Below are 15,921 nucleotides of genomic sequence, written 5' to 3' on the forward strand. Positions count from 1 at the left end.
ACCCAAAGTCTCCAGGGGAAAAACGGAGAGTTCCCAGATATGGGTACAACAGGGAAATGAATACCGTTCAGCAAAGAAAGAAGCATTGTAATTTAATCGATGGTTGAAAAAACCTTAATTGCAGCATGTGCTGATTCATTGGGGTTTATGTATAAAACTGATTCAGGGACAGTTTGAAAAGAGGAGTTATCAGCAAAGCAGCCAGTGGAATGGTCCACTCAGCAGGAACATTACATTAATTGCTAAGGTGATAAGGATACTTACAATTAACCATTAAATGTTTCTTCGTTACCACAGAAAGATCACGGTATCAGAGTTGTTCAAACATCGCTATTGCAACATGTATAGTCATATAACTTGCTTTACTGTAAATGGTATAAAACAATATAGCAATGATGTGTACAGATTTACCGTTTCATATCAATTTCTTTCACCAGAAGTGATATAACTGTGTATTTCCTTTTACGCCAGAATGGTAGCCCTTTGTCTTTTGTGTCACATTTTGACTTTCAATGGTGTGAATCTAGTGTATTGTAGAGAGAGTAAATGTTGGGAAAATGCTCCAATGTGTCTTAAATATTATTGTTTATATGGACCTCACATAAACTTTTTATTAAATAGTACAATAGATGGTATATACTAGAACATCAGGAACTATCAACATTCTTCAATAAATATACATTTGCTGTATATGTCTATAACTGTAATGGATATAGACGTATGAGCTTTTTGCACCCTTAAGAATGCAGGGTCACAGAATGATCTGAAGTTATGCGAACATTTCTTAATTAACTATAAAATGTTCTTGCTTTCAGACTGAGTCTGTCTGGGCTTGTCGCTTATCCTCACTCACCCTCTCTCACACTCTCCCTCTCTCCTGATTTCTCACACTTATGCCGTGTGACTCTCATTCTCTTTCACACTTTCATTCACTCTCTTCCTACCATCCCCACCGACCCACTCCATGTTGCTGTCTCCTTTTGTACAAGTCTTCGTCTTCTCTTGCCTCCTCTTGTTGGCCTGTCTTCTTTCTTCTGCCTTCTTTCTCCATCAGCTTCTCACCAGTATTAGTGCCATTATCCACAAAAGGTGGAGATTGTGAGAGAGTGACAGTGTTAGAGCAAAGAAAGCAAAAAATGATTTTTCCAACAGGGTCATCTTATATTCAGGGGTTTTCTTTTTTTGCTTTCATTAAGGTTCAAAGTTTGGGAGGGTCATCTTATAATCAGGGTTGTCTTAAAATCGAGAAAATATGGTACATATTTTTCTCGACTAAAACTACCATCACCCTCAACCTGTATATAGGTGAATTGGAAATTATCCTTATTATTAACCATTGGACTCCTACCTAACACTGGACTAATGCCTGTCCCTTAAAAATTGTACTCATGTAAAGCACTGACACTAAATCAGTGTGATTTCAGCTGGTTGCACAACACGTATCGACATCTGCATTTTGTTACCAGCATCAGTGGCGGATCTACCGGGGTCGCAGGGGTCGCGACTGCGACCGGGCCCCGGCGGCAGGGGGGCCCAAGCCAAGGGGCCGCCCGAAATCTTTTTTTTTTTACGTTATTTTTTTTTTAAATAAGGCAGGGGCGTCCAACATGCGGCCCGCGGGCCAAATGCGGCCCGCGAGACCTCGAGGTGCGGCCCGCGTAAGATCGGCAGCCAGGGCAACCGATCTTACACGAGCCGCACCTCAAGCCCTGCTACTTACTTGTGGGAGGGTCTTCTGGACAGCACGGAGGAAGCGGAGGTCACGTGACTTCCTACTTCCTCTGTGCTTTAGCAGAGAAGGCAGAGGGAGGCCGCGCCCCCTGCTGAAGTCTGTGAGCGGCATCGAGGGAGCTGCAGTACAGGTAAGGGGGTGGGGAGGGTGTTTGAATGAGTGTGTGATTGAGGGAATGAATCTGTGAATTAATTATTATATGAATAAATGAGTGTGTGTGTGTGTGTGATAGCATGGATGTGTAAGTGCTGGAACCTAGGCATGATGGGACTGTGATTGCTGTTAGCAATCACACTCCTATCATGCCAAGTCAGCCAGTACATGCTGAAACCTGGCCAGCTGCCCCCCTTGTGTAGTGATAATGCCAGCAGTATGGGGTCTGCACTTACAGCCACCCTGTACCAGCATGTACTGGCTGACTTGGCATGATAAGAGTGTGATTGCTAACAGCAATCACAGTCCCATAATGCCTAGGTTCCAGCATTTACTGGATGGATGTGTAAGTGCTGGAACCTAGGCATGATGGGACTGTGATTGCTGTTAGCAATCACACTCCTATCATGCCAAGTCAGCCAGTACATGCTGAAACCTAGCTAGCTGCCCCCCTTGTGTAGTGATACTGCCAGCAGTATGGGGTCTGCACATAACTTACAGCCACCCTGTACCAGCATGTACTGGCTGACTTGGCATGATAGGAGTGTGATTGCTAACAGCAATCACAGCGAGCACAGTCCCATCATGCCTAGGTACCAGCATTTACTGGTTGCCTAGGCTAACAGCAATCACACTCCTATCATGCCAAGTCATATTGCTAATTTTGTCCAATTGCGTGTTACCTACTTTTATTAAACATGTGAGTTTTTATTATTATTTTTAAAGGTGGGGGTCATTTTCGGTTTTGGCTAAGTGAACCCTGAATGTTTTGGTCCAGAATTTTCATTTTAGTTCATCCCTAGAATAAATCTAGGGAATCCTGAATTTGTAGTCGCAAAACTTTCAAGGCCCAGAAATCAGTGAGAGGAAGAGTAAAGGTTTTGTGTCATTTTACTTTATTTTAATCTGCATATTTTATTAAAGGCCATATTTTTTGTCACAGTGAAAAATGAGTGCGGCCCTCGCACGTATACAATTCTGATGAAGTGGCCCACTGCAGAAAAAACTTGGACACCCCTGGATTATGCCCTTTGTACATGCGCCCCTTTTTCTTTGATTATGATTCAATATGTAAATTGAATTTGTTGAATTAGTTGAAAAAAAATTGTTGGGTAAAAATCATGTTTTTTTTGGGGGGGTGAGGGGGTGAGGGGGTGGGGGGGCCCTTAACAGATTCTCGCACCCGGGCCCTGAGGCGTCTAGTTACGCCCCTGACCAGCATAATATATCAAAAAGTTATTTTAATCTAAAATTGAGTTTGACCTAAACGAGCTTGCAACAGTAAGCGCCCTATTTTCTTTTTGGAACCTTACTGAAATCATTTATGTGCTGTATGCATCCAATTTCAATTATGTCAGGAAGCAGTAATATATATTTATATATGTCTAGAGCCAGCTGCCTAAAAATAAACTCTAATCCCTATTTTGAATCTTCATCATTAAAAGTGTGTGAAGCAAACTTGATAGGGATTACAGCTGGCCGCATCCACTAGCTGCTTCCAGCACATGCACTCCATATAAACCGTCACACTCATTACCATGTTTATGTCATTACAGAGTAGGGCACTGGGGAACTTTTTGGATCATAGAGTCCAGTAAAATGGACCAGTAATATAGTGGTGCTTAAAATACGTGAATCAAAGAAATTTGTTCCTTAACTACATCTTTTGTAAAAGCAATTACAGTGTTAAATTCTATTACAACATGCAGTACCCCATAAGGTGGGGGTAGAGCATCCTCCTTACAATTTCCAGATCCAGACACCTTTGTGGGGAGCGAGGATAGAGGTGGTAATATGGGGGTTCGTTAGAGGCAGGGGAGCATCTATTTTATAGCATGGTGGGCTGGTTAGGCAAGATCAAAGGATCTTCCCAACTGGTCCATAGGCCCACATTTTACTGTCCTAGGAATGATGTTTCTAATGCGGCATTTAGTTAAAAAATTCACCAGACCTTGTAGAACAGAACCTTTAAGTCAGGTAGTGAAACATTGAGTCTATGGTTGAAGTAGATAGCTTTTATTGAGCCAACGTAGCATGTACGGTAGTATGTTTTTTGGGGGTTTTTTAATAATGTTTTTTGCACACTAGTATGAGAAATCAATCTAGTCTGCATATGTTTCCTGGTGGAAGGGACCCCAAATAAAATGTTCTCCAAATGAATGAAGAACTATGTCTCTTCCTATATCTTTAGTTAAACCGGTTTTCAAAATTTGCTAAGAGTTACCTAAGTGAGACGGAACACCACTTTTTATAAAAGCCTTATTTATCAAAATAACAATAGCCTGTGGGGGCTTTTCTGGGGACTTGTGGGCCAAAAAAAACCAACTCATTTTGGATAGTATCCCATGTGTAATAAATCAAGTTGCTTGGGAGAAAGAACAGAAGAATCTAAAACCAACATTTTTTAGTTAAAAGTTTAGTCACACACCCCGCAACTACTTTGTACTGCATAATTCACTTCATACGGGCTTATGCATTGTTCATTTTAGTGGTACTTGTTTTTAATAAAGTGGATTGAATTTTGCCTTGACATAAAACAGAGGAAGTGGTTAGGAGACAGGCCTATAATTATCACCAGCAGGTGCCTACAATGGAATGCCAAAGTGATGTCTGAGTAGATAAATATTGCTGCAGGGAAGACTTCAAGGCCATCAGACCAAATTTAAAGACAGCTGAATGAGGGGATGGGGCGTTCTCTGGAAATACACTTTAGTCTCGATTATAGAGGCAAAATTGTACATAAAATAAAAACAAAATAATCATAAGTTATATTTATTTGTTTTTTCAAGTATTTAAGGTTTTTTGTTTCTTAGCATGAACAATGTTTTACGCGTATTTAGTTGCTTGTCTTTTTCCTAAGTGTCTTTTGTGAAAAAAATATCTCGAACATTCATTAGCAGACACTGTTCTGTCTGAATGACTGAAATATTGATTGAATTAGTTAATTTTAATTTTAAAGTATGTGAATATAACATATAACAGGGTAGGGGTAGTAATATCAACCAATTAGAAATCTTACGAAGAAACTTGAGCCTTCAATCTTCTCCTGATGTGGTCCTGTTTATTGTACCACCAGATCCCATCAAATCCAACTAGGTCCAGCATTAATGGACCAATCACCTGTCATGAATTTGGCGTTTATCATGGACCATCAGAAGTCAGCATCAGGCGTCTTGGTGTCTGAATTGTACACGTAGGGTGACTGACTAGCATACTTAGTGAGATTTGTTTAACTGTAAACCATATAATCTTGTGGAAGTGTAAAATGTCATGTTTTTGCATGAAGCCATGTTCTTCAGAATGCAGATTGCAAACAATCTGCTACCATTACGCTCACCAGCAAAATTCAGCAGCCCAGCGATGAAGGCATCTTTCCCATCTCCATTAAAATACATCATTTTTCGCGATGCAAGGAATGTATCTCATCAAATTGGAGGAACATTTTAATAACTGCTTTACGGTAATCTGACGACTTCTACTGTGTTATCACATGAGTGTGAAGTAAAACTGTGCAGCATTTTAATTGACTTTTCTCATTAGCTGTATTTTCTACAGGATCACAGCTATGCTATACCTTTGACACTTGGAGATTATGACTGAATTTATTCACTTCCACGTCTCTGGGTATATTCACGTGCATAACTCCTAAAGAATTTCCAGATTTAATAAATGTGTAACTATATTATTGTAAATTATGGGAGGCATTTAAGTCCTTCATAAAACATATATATTGTGACAAACCCTATAGCATGAGGGCCATACACCTGTACCCAAACGCCACACTAAGCATCTCCCTGGGGTTTACACTGTCACAATATATATATATATATATATATATATATATATATATATATATATATATATATGCTTGTGGTAAAGTCCTAAGCCAATTTATATAATGATTTGCTTAATGATTTGCTCAATTTATATAATGATTTGCCTAATTTAATTGCTTAAAACGGCTACACTAAGGATATTTCTGCATATGTGGGCTTCTTAAGATTTCAAAATAAAATCTGTCGGTAGGGTCAAAGGGGAATAACTGATAGGAGAAGTAAAATAAAAATGATTAGAATTAAATTATTATAACAGATTAATTATTATTATTTTCTTATTATTTATTATTAATATTACTACAAAATACAACAAAAAAGTGAAATGCATAACAAGACAAAACCGTTACATTTCTCAGAAAACTCCCACTCCCTGCCCCCAAAGTGCTGGTTACCTGAGAACACATATCCTGGCCATTAATCAAGTCCTCTCCCAGTAAGATCTAACATTTTTGAAATCATGTAATGGTATCCAGTTACATGAGATACCGCTGACTTCTGTACCTTCTGTCTGCACATGTGTAAGCTTTGTCAGAATATTTGGAAGGAATTGTTGACCTGTCAAACATTTAACGATTCATTCTCTTCCAGGTGCAGAAGCTCCTGTATTTTGTTTTGGTTTTTTTTACTCAAATTCAAAGGATTGATTAGAGGCAATAATACAAATATTGGGAAAAATTTAATAATAGGCTATCTTGATGTCATATTTTGGCATAAATACAGCCTGTACAATAATTTAATGTTTGTTTCCAAAAATATTTAGAAAGTTCTCCACATTTTAAGTATTACAATTCTTAAGTCAACAGCCTTCCCTAGCACATCATCATTCCCGGTGGCTCATATCACAATACCTGAAGCTATGTTAAGGAATATTTTACCAGTAAAAAAATAACAATTCTTGGACAATAATACAAATCCTACGCTAAATTTGTCTTAAAGGGATATTTTACCACCATAGCTCTCAGCATCAATACACGTATTTCCTTAAGCAAACTTAGACTAGTGTATTTTGTGTTGCAATTAGTGGAATACCTACAGAGGTATTTGGGGCAAATTGTGAGGGGCAATTTTGCCACCTGGAGGAATGATTATCCTGAGAACAAGAAAGTTAAAATGGGCACCAGCAATATGCTTTCCAACTACATTTATGTTGCTTTTTTTAATCTGTTGGTACAATTACATAGGTTGATTGAGTAATGAGTGAAAAGTCTTAAATACACACAGGATGAACAGAAATATATGGAGGGGAAAGGGATTAATGTAAATTCATAAATCACAGCAAATGTGGAACTATCATACAAATAAGGACATGGGATTAGTGGAGCCGGGAGAAATGAAAACAGATAAAAGGTGTGAACATGATGTAAAACATAAATATATCGTGTGACAAAATAACACAATCTTGGTTAATCTTGGTTTTTTACCTATAGTGAATCCACTGGATTCTGTTCTCATGTCCAAATAACCAGGAGAGGACAAAGTATCTGTTCGTGGACACTAGGTTAAGTGGCAAGGATTGTGGAAGTCAATAGGAACCATAGATGCTGTACAAAAGATAATTACAAGCAATGAAGCTTTCATTAGCTATAAGATTATAGCTACCAACACATTCTACTGTAGGAAAGTGTGTACATCTTGTGTGCATAGTTAATCCTCCAGAGCTTTATGTTACTTAGAAATCACACGTCACCTACTTGGGGTCCACGATCCTTTGAAGGGATTTATTAAAGATACTGTAAAAGTGTGGATTTTGCTCATATTCCACGCATCAGAAAACGTGTCCCTCACATTCTAGAAGGAATTGTACGAGCTATTACTGCTCAACTGGAAGCAGACCAGTTTTTTATGGTGATCTATTGATTTTCAATTTTCTAGCATCATAAAAAATAAACAAAGAATCATTTTTTTTTATATATTTGTTTGCCATGACATGATTGATTTTCTTTTCTGAGACCATAATGAAATCTATAGAAGCCTAACAAGACTGTATAGTTAACCTTGGCAAAACAGCCTCCCTGTTTTTATTGGCACCTGGTAAGGAGAAGAAGATAGAAGAGCAGTGATTTGCCTCTATTTCAGTATAAACGTCCAGTATAAACTGTTATAAAATGTTTGAAAAAACTACTGTTCGCACATTCCACAATATTTGCCTGGGCTGATCTGATTTCATTAATCTGTAGCCAAAGACAAATATTGAATCTCATGAGCTATCCGTTTCCTTGCAGGTACAATATGATGGTTATTGTGAGTATGGAAAAGTTGTATCAAAAACAGGTTAAACTACATAATGAATAATGTGGCATTTCCGGGTCCTGCTACCAAGAAATGTATATTCTCTTTTGTAATTCTTATAAGCAATAATGGTAAATTATAAGTACGAGTTGATGGTTTTCTAATGCCAGATGTTTTTCTTGCTGCACTATATTGCTTTGTTATTCAATTCAAAGTGTCACGTTTCAGATGATAACTTGCTATGACATATATCCAAGTTGCATGTGGAAATTACCGTGGATGTAATATACAATTACTTTCCTGTCACTAATCGAGCTCTAGTAGACGATCCCCATATTGAAATGGCCACTTTTTTTTCTTTCACTGGAGGTACGTTGATCACATTTATACATGCTGTAGAAGAATCTGTACCGTAGAAGTTGTCGTACAGAACGAACAACCTGAACTTAAAAATTAGGAGATAGGCCAAGAAAAGGGGACACCTAGTTTTCAAACCAGCACCACAAAATGAAAGCCTAAAATATCCCCACGCTGCATTGAACTATCGTTATATTATATTTTAGTGTATCTGTATATTAATATACATGGATCTGGCACTCTCAGCCATCCTGGGACCAGGTATCAGGATCCATATGGTTCCTAGAGCCACATTGTGCTTATTGAACTCAATTATTAAACATATTCCCTCATATTCCCTTAGAATGTTAATAATGAATGGCTTTTCATTATTAAAACTCATTTTATTGTAGCCGAGAAGGCAAACGAAAATATTTATTGCAGTTCTAATTCCAACTGAGAGGTATGTTATACGCGACATGACATTTTCAGCCGAATCAGAATTTATCAGAATAACCAATTTCCATTTAATTTCGGCACTTTTCCTTAGTGTTTATTTAGCTTTGACGTTAGTTGAAGCAGAAATTGAGATAAGAAGGAAAGGGGTGTAAGTTCACAAAATCCATGAAGTAGGGGGGTTTGGAATGAGATGGTAAATGCTGGGGAGTAGTTAGCATTTTAGAGTGCTCTATTAGCCCGGTGAAAAGGTCCCGCTGATTTATTTTCTAGAGGGATCACAGCCCAGACATTACTGTGCTTGCTTATGTCTTATGACGACGATCAAAAAAACCTCAAACCACGTGGTAAATGTTAGCCGGTGCATATGATTTGCGGTGCTGTCTGTGAATGTGTGCGTTGAATGATACAAACTAATTACAGTTTATGTTTATCATACCTTGTCTGAGCATCTAATATTTTTAAATCTATTTTAACCCCTTAAGGACAATGGGCGGTCCCTAAACCCATTGAAAACAATGCACTTTGAGGCCGTACATGTACAGGCTTTGTCATTAAGGGGTTAAAAAATATTAAAAAGATAAAAAGTGACCTTTTTAAAGTATCTCTCTTATAAACTCGACATTAAAAGGACACTCCAGTGTCCCAGGGACTCCCCTAAATGATCAATGCCTATGAAAGTACTTTGTAAGTACTTACTTTAGGGAGAAGCTGCAGCTTCCCACCCCAATGTCGTCCGACTTTTCACAACACTGATTGGCTAACGCTAACTAAGTTAGATCAGTGGGATCACCTTACTTCCATGCGTATGATGGGTCTTATTAGACCTCTATCTGGAGCACTCGCTGAGCCGGTGTGGTAAGTATATCAAGTATATCAAGGGACAGGAAATGATAAATGCAAATTTACATTACTGTTACAGATATCCAAAAACGTATTCAAAATATTAACACAAATAGCAGCAGTTTGCAGATTTATGTCGACCTGCTTTTTTTTTTAAGTGACAAAGACATTTTACAATGTGAAGCAATGGCAAATGAAATAAACAGAGGGAAAACGGAATTGTTTTTTTGCTTACAATTGTTATTCACCTTTTAAGTGCTAAAAAATTACTTTTTAAGTCAAGCTCTCTGTAGACCGCTGTTTTCTAACAGCTTGGCCGGCTGCACCGAAGCCATTGCAGATGGAGTACTAAAGTTCGGCAATGACTGCTGTAGCCTCTCTCATCGCCCAAAATGCATCTTAAAAAGCTTGCCTTTTGCCGTGCAATTGACAGAAGTCTGTAAAACAAAGCTGTGGTTACGAAGCAGTGTGAAACTTTACTCTCACCACATTTACTAAAATGCCGTTTAAACAGACATTACAATGATTTAACAGTGACTAAATTTACTCTAACGGATTAACGTAATATAACATGTCAGGGGTTTGCCGCCTTTTCACGGTTTAGTTGTGTAGTTTATGGACAGCGCAAAACTAAATAGCCAGATTGTTAGCTCCATTGACCATGTCCTTCTTCACCTTTTCTTTCTTTAAGTCTGAATATCGTTGCACTATTTGTACTGTTTGTACAGCACTTTGGAATATGATGGTGCTATATAAATCATTAAAAAGGGCCACTTTTTTTACACAATTACTTTTTCTACATTATAATATATACCAGATTGAAAAATTCATACCTGTTGGTACTCAAAAGTCAAGCGGGGGGGGGGGGCACATTCTGGAATGGAGGACATATAAAGTCAAGTAGCCCCCCCTGCACCTCTCTCCCACCACCGTAACACACTTACACAAACAAACTGACCAATGCAAACAGTAATACACGCACACTTACACTCTACACACATTTACTCTAACACACACTCACTCACTCTAGCTTACAAGCACCCTCAAACACACACATACACACACTCACCTTGTTTGGAGCAATCCCTGTTTAAAAAAAAAAAGTCCCCTACCAAAGCCATCCTTTACCTGCAGCCAGTTGATTGTGGTCCTTTTTTTTTGCCATTTTTTCCGCTTTTTATGTTCACAAAGACTTTTAGTTTTGACAGTGCTTTTTTAATAAAGAATACCCCATGTGGCTTAACATATCAGTACCCACAGGCGATTCTAAGCACTAAAAAACCTAAGTGCACCAATAAACTTTTTCAAGTAATCTACAGATCAAGTGATGTTTTTTTTTACAATCTACAAAGATTCCTGGATTAGCTGCAGGCCGTACATTGTCTGTGACTGATTAGTGTCTCGGCATTCTTGGTATCATTATGAAAAACTGTCTTGTCATTTTAATGTGGCCCCATTTGGCATGATACAAGTCAAACCCCTATTAAGCCATTCTCTTCTAAGACCACATGTTGACATTGAGTAGTAGGGATAAGTAACTAAATATTAAAAAAAAAACACGGTTACAAATCCGAATCGCAGATTGTATTACATTGTGGTATTTATAGACTCCACTGATTACACTGTAGCTTTTTGTTCGGTTATTTTGTATCGATGATATGTTCGACAATTTTTCTGTATGCTCACTTACAGCCATCTGTTTACTGAGTTACTGAAAGGGGAGCAAATAGGCTAATGTATGCTTCATTATGCTAATAATGAATGAATGAATAATTTTCCGTGGGATAGTCGCGATTTCTGGGCACTGTGCTGCCTGTCTCGCTTTTGCAGTAGGGATCATAGGCTAGTTGAAGAATCTCCGACATTCCAAGACCGAAATCGATGGAAGTCTTTTTGCCTAATTCAGGTTCTGGGGTGCTGCTGAAATGACCAACTTGTATACGCAACAAAGCCAGAAATCAGTGCAGGTGCCAGACCACCCAACAAAGGTGTCGCGATCGGGACACCTGGAATGTGTTATGGATTTAATAGATTTAGGAATTATGAGTTTCACTAGTTCATACTATCTGGTTTTCTATAGAATCCTATAAATTCAATGTAGTGTGTATACAGCACAAGTGATTCCTCCCCACTTGTTCATATTTTGTAATCACCCACTGATGCTGAATGAAAACCCAAGTCATATTGTTTTATCACACATATTTAGAGAAAAACACTTGGAATAAATATTATAATGTCAGTGTATGCTACGTCAAATTTATTAAATTGTTCTCCTAAAATAAAACATGTTACTCTAGGTATTTGAGGGAACAAATTATTTTTACTTTTATTTAAGTCACCCTGCCGCATTTTAACCTTTTACATTCTGTTAGTGCTTAGCTAATGATGGCCGAAAAAAAGTGCAAACCTAGCAGTAAAATAAAGCCCCTATGGAAAAAGATAGGGGACAACAAACAAAAATCTTGCTACCAGATGCTACCTCTTCTCAATTAATTAATAATTAAGCATAAGGCATTTTGCTTAACCTTTCCAATTAGATTTGTGAAGAACACATTGCAAATTGAATTCCCTCATCTCCCTCCCCACCAGCAAAAAAAACAGTTAATGTAAAGAAAGGGACCCTATAGGCAGTACATTTACAATATATATATATATATATATATATATATATATATATATATATATATATATATAGCAACAAGCTACTATTTTTCTCTTTACTAGAAAAAATATAAAATCTCTCAATTCCGGTTCATATGATTAATATTCAATGAGTGGCAGAAATTAACATTAAGCAGAATAAAAGAAAATACAAAAGGTAAACGTACAAATGGAATAAGCGAAAAGGCATTTAGTTATATGAATTATTTATTATTAGTGTAATGCAATGTACTTTGGTGCACATCTTTATGAGACTGCATCTGTAATTGCGTTGAGCATGAACGCGGAAAACTATTGTAGCCAGCATGGAGCGTACAGAGTTAATGTACAGACGCAGGCTGAAGACACGATCAGACTTAACTAAAAATAAATCGTTTTACAATCAATTAAATTATAATTACTTTCTTTCGGTCAGAAAGGCTATTTTTGATCGCTTCTAAATAGTACCCTGTTTGTTTTAAATTAACCTAAAATGGTAGAGAAAGGGAAAAATATTACCCCACCGTCCTTTCTGAAAAGCGACACTCCAGCCATCATATGCATGTTATGATAGCTGCTTAGGCCCTTTAAATTTGCGTGTTGCCCATTTTGCAAATGGGGAGATTTTGCAGAAATCTTCCCCTTATGCATTTGCCATTTTCTGTGCGTGAGATTTATTTGGACGAACACATCTCCATCCATGTTATATTCTCACCTCCAGCTGTCCCATGAAACTGTCCCTTTAATCCCTAAATCTACCCTATATTATGTCATAATTATACATGTAATCCTTACCCATACCAAAAAAATGTTGTGGTAGGTTGTAATGTTTTAAGTGGAACTATCGCCTTAAAAAAAAAATAAAGATTAATCAGTAGCGCATAAAAAGAATGCCTTATGTTGTGAAAACATTTTAACACGCCATATGGCAGTTTTTAAGATAAGAAAAGAATGGTGCTTGAAATTCCATCTTTTCTGCCGAGAAAGCGATGTATCCCAGAATACAGCTCACCTCCCGCATCCTGATTGGCTGCTCATTCGATATCTTGGTAATAACCTACTTTTTTAAATTGGTACCTAAAACCGAGAGAAGGGATATGGTTTAGGTTAATCCCATAGACACCCAATGTAGACTGCAATTATTTCATTATAAATATCTGAAAAAGTTACGGAAACATGGGTATTTTATGTCTCTTTTGATTGATTTCGGCTTTCTTTCCTTGGTTTCTTGTGAACTTTTTAATAATTATTTCTGATGCAGCTGAGTTGATGCAGTTGCTATGCAGCAGTATAATAAAAGCAGTGTTAAGGAACGCTCCCGACAATTGAATCTGATCAGAATTCTCCGCGTTCTCCCGGTGATTACTGCGGTTTAACCCAATAAAATGACAAACACCATTTAGCATACTTAATGGTCCTGAATTCTCAGACTTTAATCTGACTAATCCCCAACTGCTAGATGTAAACAGATTACAACTGAAAATCCAATTTTTCATCCATTTTCCCACTAGGGATGGATGTTCAGCTGGTTTTCGAGCTTTTTATTGCACTTGATGACAGGGATAGTGAAATGTTTAATGGTAGGCGCATACTTCTGTGTGCGTCGGCTTCATTTACAAACTTGGCTTTACAAGAGCCTGGCTTTTTATTCGGTGGTGTAAAGACAATGCTGTTTTTCTCAGCGGCACGTTTTTTTGAAAGTACAGATAAAGAAACATATACAAGAAGCACAGGGAATGGAAAAGCAATCTGTAAGAAATAAGAAAGAGAGGTTTGTATGCTTACCGAGGTGCTATAATACTTTCCAAATGTGGTGACCGCTTGGTCTGTTAAGAGAACCCAAAAAGCAGTATGAATTCTCGTAAACGCGAATATTCAAGAAGTATATTGACATGGCTGTTTTAGCTTTACTGGGAAAAAATAACCAAAACTGCATGACCCTTTTTAATGTAGCTTTTTGGTGGAGGTGGAGGGCATCACCTGACCCTTTAATTCCTTGTGTGTATATATAGGTTTAGGTTTTGTAAGCAGTTTTTAAAACCAAAGGTTGGTTTCTTTCATCAAGGTCAAACGTGAGTTATTTTCGACGACGTTCGAATGTGAAACACAATATTACAAGATTCAACAAGGGATTATAAATTCCATGGTTTTAGCCGCTGTTTGTTTTTCATTACAGATTAGCACCTTCTAAGTGTTTGGACGATCTTAGTTGTGCTGAAGAAGTACTGAGCATGTTGGCCAACTCAGGATTTTCATCTTCTATACAGAAGCTGACCAAGGCTTCTTACTTTGAAAGCTAAGCGCGATACTTGATAAACAGGCTCCCCACATGACTTGTGGATCCTGTAGTTTACAACCTTAAATAACCCACCTCTGGGCTTAATTAGCCGTGGGAAAGAAACCAGTTTTGAAGTGCCCCCAGACCCAACAGACATACTGAAGGAGAAAGTGTACGTACCACAAAGAAACGCTAGGATGTTTGATGATCCATGACATATTACTAATGTAAACTAATAATATCAACAAATTATTATAGATCAATCTAGCTACGCAGGGGGTTATTTAGGCTTGGTTTGCTTCATATTAAGAATCTGTTTGCATGGTCTTGCACATTAGACTAGAATTGACATATTTGGCCTTTTTATAAGGAAGTCTGTAGAAGGTATCTGGAAAATAATTCCCCTTGCTGAAAAAAGATGTAATGCCATCTGTGTAATTACCAGGAATATTGGAACATGTTAACGCTACCTTTTAAGAGAACATAAATGTGTTCCATATTATTATTGCACTATAAATGACCTTGCCCTGTTATACAATCTTAACATTGATACTGTCACAGTATGTCAGAAGACCATTCAAAAACTCCGAAAGATGACAACTTCATGAGAAACTCCAGCCATCATGTGTACTTTAATGCATATTATAGCTGAGAGGTCCCATTAAATCTCCATGCTGTTCTCCTTGTAAATTCATGGGGTATTCAGAACACCCCATACGCTTTTGCCCCTTTGCCTGCCCCCCTTCTCGTCTGTTTTCTGGGCAGGAGATACATTCACCCAACACATCTCCTGGCACGTGAGATATACTTACCGCCAGTCAGGTCCAGCACTGGCTCAGGGAACGCTGCTGGCACGAATCTGGGAAGCGCTCCTATTGAAATCAGTTCAGGGCCGCAACATTTTTCATGAAGGAGGTTTACCTAAATGCTCCATAAGCAACATGGACTTCCATAAGCCTTCTCACAGATGCTGGTGGGCCTACTCCTAGCCACAGTATGCTTAAAATACCCATGTCAGTGGTTTTGCTTTAATACGTGGGTTATAACATCAGTGTGATGTCACTAAGCATGTCATCTTATTCTACCTCTTCTTTTAGAAGATGGTAGCCCAAATTATAGTGGGGGTGGAAGAAAACAGACTGGCAGTATATTACTTTGGGTAAAACAACAACACATTTTATTTTTGTTATTCAGTTATTTAATTAAGTTATTAAGTGATAGATAGATAGATATGCAATACCATGTTTATCCATAAATGACCGTATCTCTGTTGAAGAACATTCATCAATATTTAACAGGCATCTGCTTCCATAGACAGAAAGTATTCTCCTAATTTGACAAGGTCAGATGTAGCACTGTTCACATTGCAAACAATTACTAAATGTTAGGCTAGGCTTTCCTGAAATGAATCGCTAAAT

The 15,921-nt window shown here is 37.8% G+C and overlaps 1 protein-coding gene across 1 annotated transcript in view; it reads left to right on the top strand.

Moving 5' to 3' along the window:
• Positions 1 to 15,921, top strand: part of LOC149284090 (netrin receptor UNC5C-like) — a 165,974-nt gene that overhangs the window by 19,362 nt on the left and 130,691 nt on the right. The gene's annotated exons all lie outside the window — the stretch shown is intronic.

Source organism: Sceloporus occidentalis, unplaced genomic scaffold, assembly GCF_023333645.1.
Source record: "Sceloporus occidentalis isolate IW3139 unplaced genomic scaffold, rSceOcc1.0.p SCAF_99, whole genome shotgun sequence".
Taxonomy (NCBI): domain Eukaryota; kingdom Metazoa; phylum Chordata; class Lepidosauria; order Squamata; family Phrynosomatidae; genus Sceloporus; species Sceloporus occidentalis.